Genomic DNA, 19,870 nt, shown 5'->3' with positions numbered 1-19,870 from the left:
ACATCCCATCCTCCTGATTGGGTACAAGTGGGGGCGTTTCTAATTGTGCCGTTCAAATTACACTCGCCATAGGGACCACTACAAACCCACCATTGGCTTGCTACGTTGGAGATATTAACTGGACGGGAAGTTCTATTTCCAAACCTTTCTTTTGTGGTAAGATTATTTGTAAGAGTTTCCCTAAAAGGGGAGGAACCATTACACCCACACTGTTGGCCTCCCCTTTTGGTCTTTACCCAATACCCATCAGCCCACTGTGTAATAACACAGGAGCTTTTTCCCACAGGACGCCCATAGTGATCAGATTGGTTTCGGGTAAAACATAACGCTCCCTCAGTGAGTACTGCAACTGAATACTCCTGGTCCTGATAGGTGGCCTGCTGTAAAGAGGTCTTATTCCAGAACGGCGAGTCCGTTCTTTCCTGCTCTTTGGTGGCGGCTAATTCTGCTAGGGTCAAGGGCAGCATGTCAAGGGGCATTCCCGTTTTGGGGGACCGTGGAGTCGGAGCACATACCCAGCAATCAGTCTGGTTTGTTAAAGTAGCAACATGGTGCGCAAGCGAAACAAAGGAGTTATGCTCCCGATATGCACAGTTTGGAAATAACAATACAGAGAATAACAATGTTACCCAATTAATTATCACCAGAGTCTTCCCAACCCAGGGTCTCCAGTACCTGGGTGGGCCCATTTTAGCGTTAAGATGCCCACTATTTGTGTCTTTTAAACAGTAGCTTTAGCCCGAGATCGTCACTAGATGAGGAGTCAGCAGGTTGGACAGTCCACTGTTCTGCTGACGAGGGGGCGGGTACTGCCTTCAGACGAGAGTGATGGATCCAGTTTTTGTGTCCCTCGATCTTTGCCGCTGTATGGGAGACCAGCAGGATGGTATAGGGTCCTTTCCACTTTTCCTGGAGAGGCTCGTCTTTCCAGGTACGAACAAGCACAGAGTCATCGGGCTGTAAGGAGTGGAAGGGAGAGTCCAAGGGGAGAGGCTGGGAATCCTTGGTATACCTGTGAAGAGACAAGAGAACAGCAGACAGGGAACACATATACTGTAACAAAAAAACATTACCCAGCTCCCATTCCCCTGACAGAACCGGGGTACCATTCATAGGCCATGCCCTTCCAAACATAATTTCAAAGGGACTAAGCCCTAATCTACCCTTAGGAAGAATGCAGATACGAAGTAGGACGAGGGGCAAAGCATCAGGCCATCGCAGTGAGGCTTCTTGGCACACTTTTGAGAGATGCCGTTTAAGGGTCTGATTGGTACGCTCCACTACCCCACTGGCTTGCAGTCTCCAGGGCGTATGGAGTTTCCAGGGGATCTGTAAGGCATGTGAGATGCTTTGAATGATTTTTGACGTGAAATGTGTCCTGTTGTCAGATTCCATCCACAGGGGGAGTCCAAAGCGAGGAATGATCTCCTTAACAAACTTGAGGGCCACTGTTCTGGCAGTGCAATTACGGCATGGGAAGGCTTCTGGCCATCCGCTGAACCAATCCACTATGACAAGGAGATATTTGAACCCTTGGGTCCGGGGAAACTCAGTAAAGTCTATTTGCCACATTTGTCCGGGGCCCGGAGTGGGTTCTAGGGCAGCTGGTGGCACAGGATGTCCCGGTCGGGGGTTATTCTTTTGGCAGACTAAGCAGTCCGCTTGTACCTGGGCAGCCAGGGGTCGGAGTCCGGAAGTGATAAAGTATTTTCCCATTAGCTGGATAAGTGCTTCCCTGCCAGCATGAGCGGTTTGATGTAGTTTCTGCAGCACCGGCTGGATCAGGCCCTTTGGTAAGAGGACCTTCCCTTCTGGGGAATGGAGCCATCCTTCCTTTTCCCGGAGACCGAGTTTGTCAGTTAGCTGTCTCTCCTCCTCCGAGTACTGAGGGGTTGGAAGCTCCCCTACTGATGGGATAAGGGCATGCATATGGGCATTCTCAGTCTGAGGGGATGGCAGGGTGGCAGCATGCTTAGCCTCTCTATCTGCCCGGGCGTTACCTCTGGCCACATCTTGATCTTCCCTTTGATGGGCCTTACAGTGTACCACCGCCACTTCCGAGGGAAGCTGTACAGCTTCTAGGAGCCGGAGGATTTGGGGCCCGTACTTGACTGGGGAGCCTTGGGCTGTCAGCATTCCCCTTTGCTTCCATAGGCCAGCATGAGCATGTAGCACACCAAAAGCATACTTTGAATCAGTAAAAATGTTGACCTGCTTTCCTTTTGACAGTTCAAGTGCACGGGTCAGGGCTATTAGTTTGGCAAGCTAGGCAGAGGTCCCAGCAGGCAAACCTTCAGCTTCCACAGTGTCATGGAGGGTCACAACAGCACAACCCGCCCTCCTTTGCCCATCTATTACAGTACTGCTACCGACAGTGTACCACTCATAATCCCTTGAGGGTAAATCACTTGGTTGCCACTCCTTACCACCATCAAACAAATGGCATGGTGGAGAAGTTTAATGGAACTTTGGTGGCCATGATACGTAAATTCGTAAATGAGCACTCCAATGATTGGGACCTAGTGTTGCAGCAGTTGCTCTTTGCCTACAGAGCTGTACCACATCCCAGTTTCGGGTTTTCCCCATTTGAACTTGTATATGGCCGTGAGGTTAAGGTGACATTACAGTTGGTGAAGCAGCAATGGGAGGGATTTACACCTTCTCCAGGAACTAACATTCTGGACTTTGTAACCAACCTACAAAACACCCTCCGAACCTCTTTAGCCCTTGCTAAAGAAAACTTACAGGATGCTCAAAAAGAGCAAAAAGCCTGGTATGATAAACATGCCAGAGAGCGTTCCTTCAAAGTAGGGGTCTAGGTCATGGTCTTAAAGGCGCTCCAGGCCCATAAAATGGAAGCATCGTGGGAAGGGCCATTCACGGTCCAGGAGCGCCTGGGAGCTGTTAATTATCTCATAGCATTCCCCACCTCCAACAAAAAGCCTAAGGTGTACCATATTAATTCTCTAAAGCCCTTTTATTCCAGAGAATTAAAGGTTTGTCAGTTTACAGCCCAGGGAGGAGACGACGCTGAGTGGCCTGAAGGTGTCTACTACGAAGGGAAAAGTGCTGGTGGCGTGGAAGAGGTGAACCTCTCCATGACCCTTGGGCGTATGCAGCGACAGCAGATCAAGGAGCTGTGCACTAGCTACGTGCCAACATTCTCAGCCACCCCAGGACTGACTGAACGGGCATACCACTCCATTGACACAGGTAATGCTCACCCAATTAGGGTCCAACCTTACCGGGTGTCTCCTCAAGCTAAAACTGCTATAGACCGGGAGATCCAGGATATGTTACAGATGGGTGTAATCCGCCCCTCTGGAAGTGCATGGGCATCTCCAGTGGTTCTAGTTCCCAAACCAGATGGGGAAATACGTTTTTGCATGGACTACCGTAAGCTAAATGCTGTAACTCGCCCAGACAACTATCCAATGCCACGCACAGATGAACTATTAGAGAAACTGGGACGGGCCCAGTTCATCTCTACCTTGGACTTAACCAAGGGGTACTGGCAGGTACCGCTAGATGAATCTGCCAAGGAAAGGTCAGCCTTCACCACACATCTCGGGCTACATGAATTTAATGTACTCCCTTTCGGGCTGCGAAATGCACCCGCCACCTTCCAAAGACTTTTAGATGGTCTCCTAGCGGGATTAGGAGAATATGCAGTCGCCTACCTTGACGATGTGGCCATATTTTCGGATTCCTGGGCAGACCACCTGGAACATCTACAAAAAGTCCTTGAGCGCATAAGGGAGGCAGGACTAACTGTTAAGGCTAAGAAGTGTCAAATAGGTCTAAACAGAGTGACTTACCTTGGACACCAGGTGGGTCAAGGAACTATCAGCCCCCTACAGGCCAAAGTGGATGCTATCCAAAAGTGGCCTGTCCCAAAGTCAAAGAAACAGGTTCAATCCTTCTTAGGCTTGGCTGGTTATTACAGACGATTTGTACCGCAATACAGCCAAATCGCTGCCCCACTGACAGACCTAACCAAAAAGAAACAGCCAAATGCTGTTCAGTGGACCAAAAAGTGTCAGAAGGCCTTTAACAAGCTTAAAGCGACACTCATGTCTGACCCTGTACTAAGGGCCCCAGACTTTGACAAACCGTTCCTAGTAACCACAGATGCATCCGAGCGTGGTGTGGGAGCAGTTTTAATGTAGAAAGGACCTGATCAAGAATTTCACCCTGTAGTGTTTCTCAGCAAAAAACTGTCTGAGAAGGAAAGCAACTGGTCAGTCACTGAAAAAGAATGTTACGCCATTGTCTATGCTCTGGAAGAGCTACGCCCATATGTTTGGGGACGGCGTTTCCACCTGCAAACCGACCATGCTGCACTGAAGTGGCTTCACACCGTCAAAGAAAATAGCAAAAAACTTCTTCGGTGGAGTTTAGCTCTCCAAGATTTTGATTTTGACATCCAACACATCTCAGGAGCTTCTAAGAAAGTGGCTGATGCACTCTCCCGTGAAAGTTTCCCAGAATCAACTGGTTAAAATCGTCCTTGAGATGTGGAAAATATTGTTAGTCTTTATGTACTTGGTAGTATATTTAGAGATGCATGTGTCTTATTACCTCTGTTTTTCCTAGAGCTCCAGGAAGAAATCCCAGCCAGTGTTTCACCCTAGCTGAGATTTGGGGGGCGTGTCATAAATATAAAGGGAAGGGTAAACCCCTTTAAAATCCCTCCTGGCCAGAGGAAAACTCCTCTCACCTGTAAAGGGTTAAGAAGCTAAAGGTAACCTCGCTGGCACCTGACCAAAATGACCAGTGAGGAGACAAGATACTTTCAAAAGCTGGGAGGAGGGAGAGAAACAAAGGGTCTCTGTCTGTCTATATGCTGCTTTTGTCGGGGATAGACCAGGAATGGAGTCTTAGAACTTTTAGTAAGTAATCTAGCTAGGTATGTGTTAGATTATGATTTCTTTAAATGGCTGAGAAAAGAATTGTGCTGAATAGAATAACTATTTCTGTCTGTGTATCTTTTTTGTAACTTAAGGTTTTGCCTAGAGGGGTTCTCTATGTTTTGAATCTAATTACCCTGTAAGGTATCTACCATCCTGATTTTACAGAGGGGATTTCTTTACTTCTATTTACTTTTATTTCTATTAAAAGTCTTCTTGTAAGAAAACTGAATGCTTTTTCATTGTTCTCAGATCCAAGGGTTTGGGTCTGTGGTCACCTATGCAAATTGGTGAGGCTTTTTAATCCAACATTTCCCTGGAAAGGGGGAGTGCAAGTGTTGGGAGGATTGTTCATTGTTCTTAAGATCCAAGGGTCAGGGTCTGTAGTCACCTAGGCAAATTGGTGAGGCTTTTTACCAAACCTTGTCCAGGAAGTGGGGTGCAAGGTTTTGGGAAGGATTTTGGAGGGAAAGACGTTTCCAAACAGCTCTTCCCCAGTAACCAGTATTTGTTTGGTGGTGGCAGCGGCCAATCCAAGGACAAAGGGTGGAATATTTTGTACCTTGGGGAAGTTTTGACCTACGCTGGTAAAGAGAAGCTTAGGAGGTTTTTCATGCAGGTCCCCACATCTGTACCCTGGTGTTCAGAGTGGGGAAGGAACCTTGACAGAGTCAAACAACACGGCTGGGGTAGTGGTGGCTGAACCCCCTAAAATGGCATGCTGCTCATCATAGAAGTGGCATGTCTGGGGCTCTGACCCGGAGCGGCCGTTCGCCCCTCTGGTTTTCTGGTAGGCTTGCCTCAGCTCCTTAAGTTTCACGCGGCACTGCTTCGGATCCCTGTTATGGCCTCTGTCCTTCATGCCCTGGGAGATTTTGACAAAGGTTTTGGCATTTCGAAAACTGGAACAGAGTTCTGATAGCACGGATTCCTCTCCCCATACAGTGATCAGATCCCATACCTCCCGTTCAGTCCATGCTGGAGCTCTTTTGCGATTCTGGGACTCCATCATGGTCACCTCTGCTGATGAGCTCTGCATGCTCACCTGCAGCTTGCCACGCTGGCCAAACAGGAAACGAGATTCAAAAGTTCGCAGTTCTTTTCCTGTCTACCTGGCCAATGCATCTGAGTTGAGAGTGCTGTCCAGGGCGGTCACAATGGAGCACTCTGGGATAGCTCCTGGAGGCCAATACCGTCGAATTGTGTCCACAGTAGCCCAAATTCGACCCGGCAAGGCCGATTTAAGCGCTAATCCACTTGTCAGGGGTGGAGTATGGAAATCAATTTTAAGAGCCCTTTAAGTCGAAATAAAGGGCTTCATCCTGTGGACGGGTGCAGGTTTAGATCGATTTTACGCTGCTAAATTCGACCTAAAGTCCTAGTGTAGACCAGGGCTTAGTGACATTGGTGCAAAAACTGAGGCAGAGCAGCCCACAGAGAGGCGGCGGAGCCAAGCCAATCATTTACCTGCTGGCCCAGGTGAGATCTTCCTTTTCCTCTTCCTCCGCTGGGTTCCCCTCTCAGCCCAGTTTTCAGAGGTATTCTGCAGCTCTGTCACTGGCAGTGTCTCTGTCCTGAGCAATCTTGGCGTTGGAGTCAGCCAGCTGGAGATGAGAGCCATTTCTTGAGGAACAGACGATTATTATTTATTTGTATTACAGTAGCATCTAGGAGTCCTGGTCAGGTACCAGAACCCAAGATATCATCCCCTTTCTTAGAACTCTACTCAGAACAGAACTCCCTGAGACACCAACATCACTGTTACAGTCTCTGGGCTGGAGAGATGATTTTGCATCTCTAGGGGCCAGATACCTTTGAAAATCTGGCCCCAAGTGCCTTTTGAAACTGGGATTTATGCTCCTAAATTACTTAGGGTACGTCTACACTGCGATAAAAAATCCACTGCACTGAGCCACAGAACTGGGGTCAATCGACTTGGGCTTCTGGGACTTGTGCTGTGGAGCTAAAAATTGCAGCATAGACATTTGGGCTTGGGCTGGAGCCCCGGCTCTGAAACATGGTGAGGGGCAGGGTCTCAAAGCCTGGGCTCCCACCCGAGCCCAAATGTCTACACTGCAATTTTTAGCCCCTGCAGGCTGCATCCCACAAGCCTGAGTCAGCTGACCTGGGTCAGCCGCAGCCATGCCGCATGGCTTTTGCTGCAGTGTAGACATCCCCTTAGGTGCTTTTGAAAATATTCCCCCTAGTGATTTTAGTTACACAAGTTGTTTCAGCTCCTACTCCTCCCCCGGGTACTCCTGCCAATTTTTGTACTTTTACCATTACATTTTCCTTGTTTTCCCCTCCCTGGTGCTGTGAGAGAGACCAATGCAAACAACAGGGGAACCCGACACACAGCCTATGCAGGGCTGCAAACCAGTGAAACTGACAAGATGCCAAGTGCCATCAATGGCACAAAGACCCTGAAAAGAGAGAAAGATGTTGGTGCCCTTTGACAAGTGGCTTTTCAGGCCCTTGCAGATTGGCTTCCTGTTTGGAGCAGAAATCGGTGACATGGAGTCAGGTGTTTTCTTAGTGCCGTTTGTTTATTTGCAAGATGTTCACCATTCTGTTTCCCTGAACAGCAATGTTCACAGACTGCACACGCGAGAACCCCTCTTGCCGGGCCCAGGGTAAGGACATGCCCAGCTCCGAAAAGATCCTCCCACTTAAAGATTGTCTGTGCCCCTTGGGTCACTGGGTGGGTGGCTATTATTTGTCAGCTGCACCAGGAATCCTGGTTGGATGAAGGCTCCCAGCTGCTAGAGGAGAAGTGACAGGGTCACAGATCTCTGTGTTCTGAAGAGAGGAAGAGTGGCTGGGTACATGTGTTTCCTTTTCCAGGAAAGATGCTCAGAGCCTCAGCTGGTATAAAAGCCGCTGGAGCCATTGGGGTAGGAAGAGGCTCAGATGCAGCATTTACCAAAAGTGCGAAGAGTCCAACCAAGGGACGCTCAAGGAACAGGAGACAGAAATGGCTTTTGGGAGAGCAGGCTGCATTAGTGGGAGAGTGCGCAATCATTTCCTGCTAATCAGCTCACTCCTTGATAACACGTCCTGATCCTGCAGACTTCACACCCCAGTGAAGCCAAGAGGAGGGCGGTGTCAGCGAGGTTTGCAGGATTGGGCCCTACTTATGGAGTGGCATAGTGCTCAGCAGCGAAGTCAGACTCGAAGGCAGGTCTGTACTTTGGGAGGGTGGCGTTTCATACGTCACAGCAGGAGGTGCTGGGCAGAGCCAGGCTGAGAATTCCAGGCTTGTCTCAGCAGCATTTCATCAGATGTTTATGTTTGGTGCTTGCATACTATGGCAATGAGGGGTTTAAAAGCGGGGGAGTGAGAGAGAGAGTGTGTGGGGACGGAGGGGTGCTGTATGATGATAGATAGATAGATAGATGTGGATGAACTGGTGTGTATGGAGATTGTGAGATAGATAGGGATGGATGTGTGTGTATGGGGATAGATAGATGGATGGGGGGTATATGGAGATGGATGGAGGGGGGTGTATGGGGATGGTTGGATGGAGGGGGGTTTATGGTGATGGGTGGATGGGGGGTATATGGAGATGAATGGAGGGGGGTGTATGGGGATGGATGGATGGATGGACGGATGGAGGAGTATGGGGATGGCTGGCTGGGGTTGTATAGGGATGGCTAGCATTTATGGGATTGAATGGATAAATGGATAAATAGATCCATTTTGCATCCATATTGCACTCAGGACTAGTGTCCACAATGCACGAGTTGCTGGGCGCTGGAGCCCGTCGTACACAATTGCAGGTTATACCATCAGGAGCCTTGGCCCTGATCCCTGTCCCAGGCCCAGGGGTGGACGTGTTACGAGAGGCATTTCGGAGCCAGAGTTCTGCTGATCAGGCGGACTGTCCCTGCGTTGTGCAATAGGAACATGCCTCGTGCAATTCTGTGCTTACAGCAGATTTGTGCTTCTTTTCTTCCTCTTTTTTTACTTTCATTCCTGGGAAGTGAAGGGGGATATGTGCATGTGTGTGTGGGAGGGGGCGCTGATTTGAGATGTAGGCGTTGGAGACACAGCTGCTTCCTTCCCCTCCCCACTGACAGCAGCACAGTGGGCTGAGGCAGTGGAGGAAGGGGGGTTTGGCTGGTGAGTACATGGTACTGTGCATGGAGCAACGCTCTGAACCAAGGGCTTGTCCCTGCCTGGAGGAGGCTACAGTGGATGGGACAGAGCAGCACAGAGCGGGGGGCAGCCTTTCTGCCTGGCAGGCTTCATGGCGCATGAGTCTGCAGCAAGATGGGGAGGAATCTTAGAGGACAGTGTATGGGAGAGCATAGGGCACTGGGGGGGAGGCCAGGGCTGGCAATAGGGAGGTGGTACAAGCAACCATCAGGAGGGGAGCACGGACTGAACAGGGGGTGAGGGGGAGATGTAGGCAGGGGTTGCAGCCGCGGAGCTGTATCCTGATGGTGGAAGGCAGTCAAAGCAGAGAGAAGAAAGGGTGGGAGGTGAAACCCCAGGGAATCATCCCAGCATCTCACATGGATCTCATGGCCTGGCTCCCCCAAAGGATCCTTGGGAAAACAGAGGGGACTCCCAGGAAATGGGGTTCTCTTACTTCTGGGGCTTAGGCTCAATGGAAATCCAGGTGGGCAAATGATAGATAGATAGGGTGGATATAAGGAGCAATGGTCGCAAGTTGCAGTGGCAGAGGTCTAGGTTGGATATTAGGAAAAACTCTTTCACTAGGAGGGTGGTGAAGCACTGGAATGGGTTACCTAGGGAGGTGGTGGAATCTCCATCCTTAGAAGTTTTTAAGGCCCGGCTTGACAAAGCCCTGGCTGGGATGATTTAGTTGGGGATTGGTCCTGCTTTGAGCAGGGGGTTGGACTAGATGACCTCCTGATGTCTCTTTCAACCCTAATATTCTATGATTCTATAGGGATAGATAGATAGAGGGTGTGAATTCCCCGGCATGCTCTGTGCTGCACAGAGATTCCTGACCCCAGTGACACGTCCATCACTATTTATGAATTACAATAACAGTGAATTCTGAATTCCCCTAGTGCCTTCCCCGCGAGGCTTCGAGCACACCTGCCCCCGCAGCACTGGTTCGCCAGAGGGCAGGGACCGATGCTCTAACCCCCGCTGTCTCTGCTCCTGCCTTCCAGGGAATTCCTTGCTGCAGTGCGGTAGGGGCCTGAATGGGGAGGAAAGGTCAGTATTAACCCTTTACGCTGTGCACGCCGTGTCGTTTGTGTTATGGGTCATCCTCCTCGCCATGGTGATTGGAAAGTGTAAGTATTCTGGAGTGCATTTAGGACTATCACACAGGAATGGACCCGTGGAAAAGACCAGGGGTGAAATCCTGACTCCATTAAGTCAATGGCCAAACTCTCATTGGCTTCAGCAAGGCCAGGATTTCAGGCCAAGAGTCCCTCCCAGCCAGGTCCCCTTATGTCTGGCAATGGCCAGTGTCAAGACACTGCAGGAGAAGGGATATAGGCCCCCGCAATGTGTTTCATTGTGCCATAGTGCTGCTAATTGTAAGACAAGGCTCATTAAGTCAGGCCACCTGCCCTCCAATTCACAGCAGTGGGGCACCTTTCCAGAGCCCACACTGTGAGCAGGAACACGCTGGTGTTTGACTCTTGAATGTATTCACAGGTACAAGTGAGTACAATGTGTGTTGGGATGCCCTCTAGCAGCTGCTCCACACAGGATAACAGCCTAACTACTCCTGCCAGCTAACAGAGTAGCTCCTGTAGCTCAAAAGGTCTTTGCTGTGGCAGGGATTCACGTCCTGCTGAGGAGCCTTGGTGGGTGTCATTACACACAGCAGCCTCAGCGTTGTGAACTCTAGGTGGTGTTTGAATTGAAGCCCCGGCTCCAGGAGTCTTGTGATTAGGTGGGAATCTGAGCTTTCATTTAAAAATACTGAGACGGATTCTAGTTGCAGAGAAAAGCTTGGGAAAGCGATGTAATGGCTCAGAAACCAGGAGGCAAAGAAAAGAAAAGTAAAGTCTATTATTTTTCACAAATCTCATGATTTTTAAGCCAATCTTGTGATTGGTTTTTAACCTCTGGAGTTGGCCAGACTGCGCCAGGGCAGAAGTCATTCAGAGGGGACTCTGGGTGAAATCCTTGAAGCCAGTGAGGCACCTAAGTCTCCTACTGCAATCCACAAAACTCCCACTGAGCACTGTAGGCACCTAAACTCACTCGACACCTCTAGGCATGCGCACTCCTGCCTCCCTCGAGGCATCTGGATGCTTGTCTCCCACCTAAGCCCCTATACAAATCCTTTCTGCTCCTCTGCCAGGGAGGAGGGATTTGAACCTGGGTCGCCCACATCCCAAGTGAGTGTTCTGACCATTGGGCTATAAATTATAAGGTGGGCAGCAGCACCTCCTCCCCTGCATTTTGTGTAGAATGAGGCAGGCACCTAACTCATTCCCAAAAGACACTACCTAGGTGCCTAAGCCAGGAGAGGAGTTCCTGTCTGTGGATGACTAGAGGAGCTAGATACTTCCCATTCCTGCAGCCTGGATTAGCATGCCTAGCTCTGAGAAAAGGGTGGGGATGGCTCATCAGTATCTCCCATTGGCTACTTACACAGCTCCCCGCCTAGCGTGCTGGGTTTTGGGGATTGCACTCAGATGCATTGCTCTCCCCAGTCATTGTATCGGAGCCTGGGCATGTAACTCGGCTTTGTGGGTGTTCCTGGGATTTTCTAGGCACTGTGGTGCTCAGCATTGCAATGCCGAAATCCCTTTGGGGATATCACCCTCAGAGATTATCTCCACAGGGGGAAGTTGGAAAGTAGAAATGCAGCATGTCGCTCTACGCTGTGAACCCAAATCGAAAACTCAGCCCCCTCCCCCCCCCCAAACCATATAAACAACAGCTGGCATCTGTCCTTCTGTCTAGACTCGGAGATGTCCAAGGAGCTGGAGCAGTTGCGGACTGGTCAATCCGTGCTGAGAGGCAACGGTAACAATTCAGTTTACTTATGAGTGTCCGTGTATTTGTATTACTGATGTTGCCCCTTTGGCAGAAGCCAAAAATCAGAGGTGCTGTCAGGTTTGTTCCTGTTAGGGGGAGCAATCGCTGCTCCCAAGCAGGTCTGTTCTCGCTGTGATCTTGTTTAGTTAGAACATCTTGTTCCCTTGAACACAGCAGGAACAAACAGCTGCAGGCTGTTCCCTGCCTCGGAAATCCCCCTTCTGCCCCTTAAGCTCTGTGCCCAAGAAACTCCATCTCTGCTTCCTGACAGGGTCCCGCTCACAGCTCCTTCAGCCTCCCTCACACACAGGCTGCTCCGAACACCTGGGGCTACAACCAGGGTGCCCCTCGGCCCACACGGCTCTTTCCTGCCATGCAGCCTGGTGCCTTGGGTGGTCACTTTCATTATCTGCAGCTGTTTCACTACATAAATGAGGTTGATAGCTCCTCCTGTTGTGTCTAAAAGTGGATACTTGGCACTCATTGGCTATAACAAGGACTGTGATTGTCTATGGATCCCAGACTCGCCTGTTAGGTGTATTATGGCAGCACCCAGGAGCCCCAGTTATGAACCAGGACTCCATTGTGTGAGGTGCTGTACAAACACAGTACACAAAGCCAGTTCCTGCCCCAAAGAGCTTCCAACCTAAGTGTAAGACATGGGGTGATAGGTGGAGACAGACAGACAGGCAGAGGGACACAGGGAAACAAGAAATTCCAAACCTCTCTTCTTTTCTGTTCTGCTCCTATTAACTAACTAATGGTTTGATCTGAAACCCACCGAACCAATAGAAAGGCTCCCATTGTCTTCAGTGGTGTTTGGCTCAGGGTCTATCTAACTAGCTAGGTTCCTGTCTGCATTAGGGAAGTTTGCACCATCGTTGCTCATAGATGTTACAGCCAGAAGGGACTGTTATGGGCCTCTAGTCTGACCTCCTGCATAGCAGAGGCCACAGAATCCCACCCAGCGATTCCTATATCCAGCCCATATCTGGCAGTCAAGCTGGAGTGGAACTTTTAGGAAGAGACAGACAATCTTTTAATAATTCCAGGTGATGGAGAACCTGCCCCTTGTCTACAGACCGTGTCCTGATAGGTAAATGCTGATGCAAACCACTAATGTAGACACACACTGGGATAATGCAAAGTAGGACTCACATCAGTGGGTCTAATCCTGGTAACCTGTGCAAGCCTTGTGCCATGTGTCTGCACTAGGGATTTGCACCAGTCCACGGTGACACTAGTACAAATTTCCCTAGTCTGGATGGGCCCTAACTAAACTCACTAACAAGCTGTCCCCAGGCAGGGCTGGTAGCTGGAGGTGGGGTCTGAGGGAATGAGCACAAGTCAGGGAGCCCCGAGTTCTAATCTTGCTTCACTACCTGGCCTGGGGCAAGTCGCTCTCCATCTCGGAGCCTGAGTCATGGACCGTCATGGCCAGGGGATGAAAGAAAATCCACCCGCGCCGCCTCTTCCCAGGAAGGAAACCAGCCCCAGGAGACCCCAGTACCTGACAGACCCGCTCTGCTAGGGAACACGGCCCTGCCCCACGAGATGAAGAGAGGGGTAGTTCCCAGCTCACCGGCCTCTGTCTCTTCCAGGCTCCAAGACAGCGAAGCAACTGGAGACACTTCATTTCAACCAGTCCGCCATGCACAGCACTGGTACGTACTGAAGCCCTCACAGACCCACAGCCCAGCATCACCTCTACGAACCTCCTGCACCCCAGTCAAGTCACTCCTCCTCCTTCCAAGCTCCCCCCAACATCCCCCATTCCCTGGCCACCTCCTTGTTCCCGCTGAGCCCTGGGTCCCCTCTCAGGAACGTGATCAGCCCTGTTTATCTCTCAGAGGTGGAGCTGGCCACGGAGCTGAAGAGGCTGCAGTCGGACCAGGCCACGCTGAGAGTGGAAGGTGAGTGCCCATGGCGGGGTGGGGGGCAAGGAGCAGGGCTCAGGCAGAGGAGGGGGTGGAGAACAGCAGAAAGAAGAGAGCGGGGTGGAGAATCCCAGCGCCAGGTTCCCATGGCGATTTGGGATCCATTCCACCCTACCCCGCCAGGCCAGCCCGCGCAAGCAGCATTTGGGATCAAGTCACCGAGGCCGGAAACCAGGGCCCTGCCCTACTCTGGGTGACCCACCGGAGGGGCGGGGACACAGCCAGTGCCCACAGAGCCTCTGCACTCAGGGCTCCTCTTGTACCAGGCTCAGGGTGTGTGACTAGCTGGGGTGAACTGGGGAAGCCAGTTCACTCTTCAGTTCCAGGGATTCTCACCCCAGGTGCATTCCCGGTCACTGCAGGAGTCTCTGGCCTTCAGGGACTCCCATGGGCTGGGCTGCTACAGAGGGGGGATCTGGCCGTTTCTTTCTCCCTAGGTTCACTTGGGACCGCTAGGAGAGGGGATATGTGTTTTGGAAGCAGGGGAGGGCCGGGGGGAGGGAAATAGGGATGGTGACTCATTAGTGGCTGAGGGGAGGCAGATAGATTAAAGGGCTGGGCAGAAGATGGCCCAGGTGTAATAAACTGGGGAGCCAGAGGTAGGGAATTGTGGGGCAGGGCAGTGTGCCTGGGTGTGAGGCGAGGGCAGGGCTCCTGCTGAGGTTTGGGGGTGGGGACCTGGTTTTAGATGAATGATTTTGACCCTTGTGAAAGGTTCAGGTTCAGCTGGTGATTCCGGCCAGGTCTCCAGTCCCTAATGACTGTATCAGACTGACCGTGTAACAAGCTCTGTGACTCCTGCTGCTGGGATACGGGCCCCACTTCAGTGTCACAGCCAGGCCCCAAGTCCTAGTGTTTACGATCTGCACACAGGTGTGCCAGGCCTAGCTGCACACACCCGCTGCTCTAGCTGGCTTCTGGCAGCTTCTGAAGTACAGAATATGGTGAGCGCCACTGGAGGCTCACAGACTGTTTAAAGGGATACAACCCTATTCCTACATGTGACATGTGTTGTGTTTGCAGTGTCGGAGGGTCTGGCCAAAGCGAAAAGTGACAGAGATGACATCAGGGCTGAAGCCTACAAGATTCTGGATGCTGTCCAGAAAAGGAACGGTGAGACACACGCCAGCCTCGACTTGCTGAGACTGTCAGCTCTTCACGGCAGGGACTGTCTTTCTGTTTTGTGTTTGTACCATGCCTAACAGAATGGGGCCTGATCTATGACTGCGGCATCTAAGCACTGCCATAATTCATGTAATAAATAATGTACAGCACCCAGCAAATGGGGGCCTGGGCCATGGCACCTCGTGCAGTTAGGATTCCTGCTCCTTTTCCCCACAAGCAGTGATAATGTTCAGGGGGCTAGCTGGGATTTCCCCTAGTTTGTCAAGGAGTCAGTTTTGTCTAATAGTTAGAGCAGGGGACTGGAATGCAGGACACCTGGCTTCTATTCCCATCTCTGGGAGGTATATGAAGTCTAGTGGTTAGAGCAGAGGGCTGGCCACTGGGACTCCTGGCTTCTATTCCCAGCTCCTTGAAGTCAATGTTGTCCAGTGCAGTGGCTTTCAACCTGTGGTACACGGATCCCTGGGGGTCTGCAGACTATGTCTAAGATTTCCAAAGGGGTCTGCACCACCATTAGAAATGGTTTAAAGGGCCGTAAACGAAAAAAGGTTGAAAACCACTGGGCTAGTGGTTAGGGCAGGTGAGGCCGGAAATCAGGTCTCCTGAGTTCTCTTCCCAGCTTGGGAATGGTCTTGAGCAAGTTACTGCACCTCTCTCTGTCTCAGTTTCCCCCCCTCTGCAAATTAAGGGTGACGCTTCCCCACCTTGGCTAAGCGCGTTGAGGTCATTGGCTAAAGGGCACTAGGCAGACGCTATTATTGTCCGTTGCAGTCCAGCGCTGAGAGTGACCTCTGCTTGTCTCGCATTGCAGACTCTGCCTGCAGCATTTGTCCAGCTGGCTGGCTGCTGAATTCAGGGACCTGCTACTACTTCTCCACAGTGTGTAAACACTGGTCCTATGCCAAGCAGGCCTGCAAAGACCAAGGTGCCGAGCTGATTATTCTTGATAACCCACAAAAGCAGGTAAGTCAGGCTCACTGAGTCCAGCCACACAGCCCGGACAGGGGGTGGAGATGGTCTCCCAGCAACTGGGAGGCTCTTGGCATGAGAGAGATGCCTGGGGACAGGATAGTAGCTGATGTTTCTCTGCTCAGTGCCTAGGAAATACATTATGCACCAGTGTAAAGATGTGCACAAGAAGGGCAACAAAAATGATCAGGGGGCTGGAACAGCTTCCAGATGAGGAGAGATTAAAAAGAGTGGGACTGTTCAGCTTGGAAAAGGGACGGCTAAGGGGGGGATGTGACAGAGGCTATAAAACCAGGACGGGTGCGGAGACAGTGAATAAAGAAGTGTTATTGACCCTTCACAGAACACAAGAACTAGGCGTCACCTGATGAAATTAATAGGCAGCAGGTTTAAACCAAACCTAAGGAGGTATTTCTTCACACAGCACAAAGTCAGTCTGAGGAACTCACTGCCAGGGGATGTTGTGGAGGCCAAAAGTATAACTAGGGTCAAAAAAGAATGAGATGAGATCCTGGAGGACAGGTCCAACAATGGCTATTAGCCAAGATGGTCAGGGACGTAACCCCATGCTCTGGGTGTCCCTAAGCCTCCGACTGCCAGAAGCTGGGAGTGGATAACAAGGGATGGATTACTCAATAATTGCCCTGTTCTGTTCATGCCCTCTGAAGCACCTGGCCCTGGCCACTGTCGCAAGACAGGACACTGGGCTAGATGGGCCATTGGCCTGACCCAGTATGGCCGCTCTGAGGTAGCCATTTGCAGTGCACAAGAAATTGTCTTGGCCCTACAAAACCCAGGGACCAGGCTACATATACTTGAGCACCATCTATTGGCACAGGACCGAGTAGCAAACCGCTTCCCAGAACACAGACTTCGGGCACTCCCCCAGCTCCCAAGAGTTACTGCACAATTCATCCCAAGCGCCAGTCAGGCTGCTGGGGACCCTCAGGCAAGTCAGCCTGACAGCTCCAGGGAAGCTCCCTGGGAAGCAAACCTTTGCGGGAGTCGAGAGAGACCCCTGATTGTAAGGAGTGATGGGGAAAGGACACACAGCGTCTGGTGGAGGACTGGGATCCATGAGATCATGGTCACTTGGGAGCTCCCTGATGTTTCCTGCCTAGCCTCCATGTCCACAGGGTGCTTCCACATCCATCCAGAGCCGCAGCTCCCTCAGCAGGTCCTTTGGGAGGGGAGCCAGCCTGGTCTAGTGGTGCAGGACAAGCCTGGGAGCCAGGACAGCTGGGTCCTACTCGCTGCTCTGCCACTGACCTTCTGTGTGACCTGGCACAAATCACCATGCCTTAGTTTCCCCTCTCACCCTTGGTTTTGTCTGTTGGATTGTAAGCTCTTTGGGGCAGGGAGCGTCTTTCACTAGGTGTCTGTGAAGCACCTGGCACAATGGGGCCTCGATCTCAGTCGCTGCCTAACCCAATGGGCCACATCTCGGCACAAGGAGAACAACAGAGAGCCAGAGAGGAGTACGGGCTGTGTGAGGTGGGATTGGGGTGGTGCCTTAGATTTGGGCCATATTTTATTGCAATCAATTATTTTCTTTTTTCAGGAGTTTTTGACAAAGAACGCTAACGGCAAGCAGTACTGGCAAGCAGGACTAACTGCCCCTGCTGCCCGAGCCCTGGGGTAGGGGTGGGGGGGCTCTGGCGGGGATTTAAAGAGCCCCGGAGCTCCAGTCACCGCTACTGCCCCGGCCCTTTAAATCCCCGCCGGAGCCCTGCTGCCGAAGCCCTGGGGTAGCGGCGGTGGGGCTCCGGTGGGCATTTAAAGGGCCGGGGCGGTAGCAGCGGCTGGAGCCCCTTAAATCCCCAATGGAGCCTGGCCACCGCTACCCCAGGGCTCAGGCAGCAGGGCTCAGGTAGGGATTTAAAGGGCTCGGGGCTCTGGCAGCTGCTACCACAGCGAAGCCCCAAGCCCTTTAAAGCTCTGCCAGAGCCCAGAGTCCCGGGGTAGCAGTGACAGCCGGGAGCCCCCAGGGCTCCTCAGTGATTTAAAAGGCCCAGGGCTCAGCTGCGGTAGCGGCAGCTGGAGCCCTGGGCCCTTTAAATCGCCCCCGAGCCTCCCAGCCGCCTCTGCAGCTGGTAGCTCGGGTGTGATTTAAAGGGCCCCGGGCTCCCAGCCGCCACTACCGCAGCTGGAGCCCTGGCCTGGGGAGTTAAGGCCCTGCCTCTTCCAGAGGAGGCCACACCCCCTGCTCAGGACTCCGGCGTACCGGTAAGTCCTCTAACTTACTTTCACCCCTGGGGGCGCCCCAGCGATGTGGGGAGCTCAGGGACTAGTGGGTAGGGTTGCCAGGTGTCCAGTTTTTGACTAGAACGTCCGGTCGAAAAGGGAAACTAGCAGGGTCCAGTCAGCACAGCTGACCGGACACTAAAAGTCCAGTTACGTGCAGTAACCCGCCTCTGCCACCGGGGAGCGGGAAGAGCAGCAGCTGTTGCTGGAGAAGCGGCTCCGCTCAGCAGCTGCTGCTCTTCCCGCCCCTCCAGGCCTGACAGACAGAACTGATTGGCTCCTGGATTGGTCTCCAAAGTAGATACCAGTGCCGTCCGGGGGGGGGGGGGGTAACCTGTCTGCCTCCCGCCCCGATTTCCCCAGCCCCTCACTCCAGGGGCCGACCTCCCTCACTCTGCTGTGCTCTGATTTCCCCTCCCCAGCCCCTCGCTCCAGGGACCCCCCCCACCCCACCCCACCCCACCCCACTGTGCCCCCCAAAAGTTATGGTTTGCTGAATAGGATTATCCTATCTTTTTATATCTAACGTTATGAATATTGATTGTATACCTGCATTTCAAATGTGTTTGCTCCTGTGGTCACACCCACAAGACATCTTACTTCTAGTCTGGCCAGCACATTGTGAAGGGATTATACAAGTTGAATGGCCCATCAAAGAACACTTAACTCACACTGGACCATAGAAAAGGCTTATCCCTACCTGATGGACTTTCCAGCTAGAATATGGGTCATGGCCTCTGATATGACTCATCGAAGCATGCATGGGCATGTGACTAGATCATGGGATACTAAACTCCATCTTGTGTGCCTGTACTTTTCCACAAACTGTGCTGAGGGCTTTGCTTAGAACAATGGGTTTCCCTCCACACAGCAGAAGCTATAACAGGCCCAAGAAACATCTCCATTTTGCCTCGTCCCTGCTGTAATGTCTGGGCTATGGAAGCATTCTAACCAAAGGACTGAGGACCTTCCAAGTCATTTGGAAGCAACCAGAGATTTAACAAGCCAGCAGTTTAGTGCATCCCTGCTTCAAGCCTGAACCAAGAACTTCACAATTATTATATGTATTTGATTCCTTTAACCAATTTTAACTCTCACCTCTTTCTGTAAATAAACCTTTAGATATGAGATACTAAAGGACTGACAACAGCGTGATTATTGGGTAAGATCTGAGTTATATATTGACCTGGGTATGTGGCCGCTCCTTTGGGATCAGAAGAACCCTTTGTTTGATGAAATTGGTTTTAAATAATCACTCATCATTAAGTCTAGTGTCTGGATGTTGAATCCAGGACTGGAATATCTAAGGAGGCTAAATTTCTGACTTCTTGTTAGCCAGTGTGGTGAGACAGAAGTTTACTTTTGTTGCTGATTTGGTATATTTTATGGAAGAATAGCCACCAGTTTTGGGGCGTATCTGCCCTATTTCTCAGCCGTTTGGTCTGAATTTGGTATTCAGTTGTGACCCACTGAGGCATGGTGACAAGGCAGCAGGTGAGTCCTGGGGGCATGAGTCATGGGGGCTGGGGTGGAGAGCAAGTGATGGAGTGGGGGAGAGGTGGGGCAGGGGTGTTTGGTTTTCAGGGATTAGAAAGTTGGCAACCCTACTAGTGGGGAGGAGGAGGGACACAGTGGAATTGTGGGGGGGGGGGGGGAGAGGGAGGGAGGGACAGGGATGTTGGGGAGGGAAAAGGGGACAGAGTA

The 19,870-nt window shown here is 51.5% G+C and overlaps 1 pseudogene; it reads left to right on the top strand.

Annotated features, from left to right (window-relative positions):
• The first annotated feature begins 7,303 nt into the window (after positions 1–7,303).
• On the top strand, positions 7,304–17,564 carry LOC141975321 (uncharacterized; annotated as a pseudogene).
• Positions 17,565–19,870: the final 2,306 nt, after the last annotated feature.

The sequence above is a fragment of the Natator depressus genome, chromosome 20 (genome assembly GCF_965152275.1).
Source record: "Natator depressus isolate rNatDep1 chromosome 20, rNatDep2.hap1, whole genome shotgun sequence".
NCBI classification, from domain to species: domain Eukaryota; kingdom Metazoa; phylum Chordata; order Testudines; family Cheloniidae; genus Natator; species Natator depressus.
The sequence above is the reverse complement of the archived record's forward strand: the minus strand, read 5'-3'. Positions and strand labels throughout refer to the sequence as shown.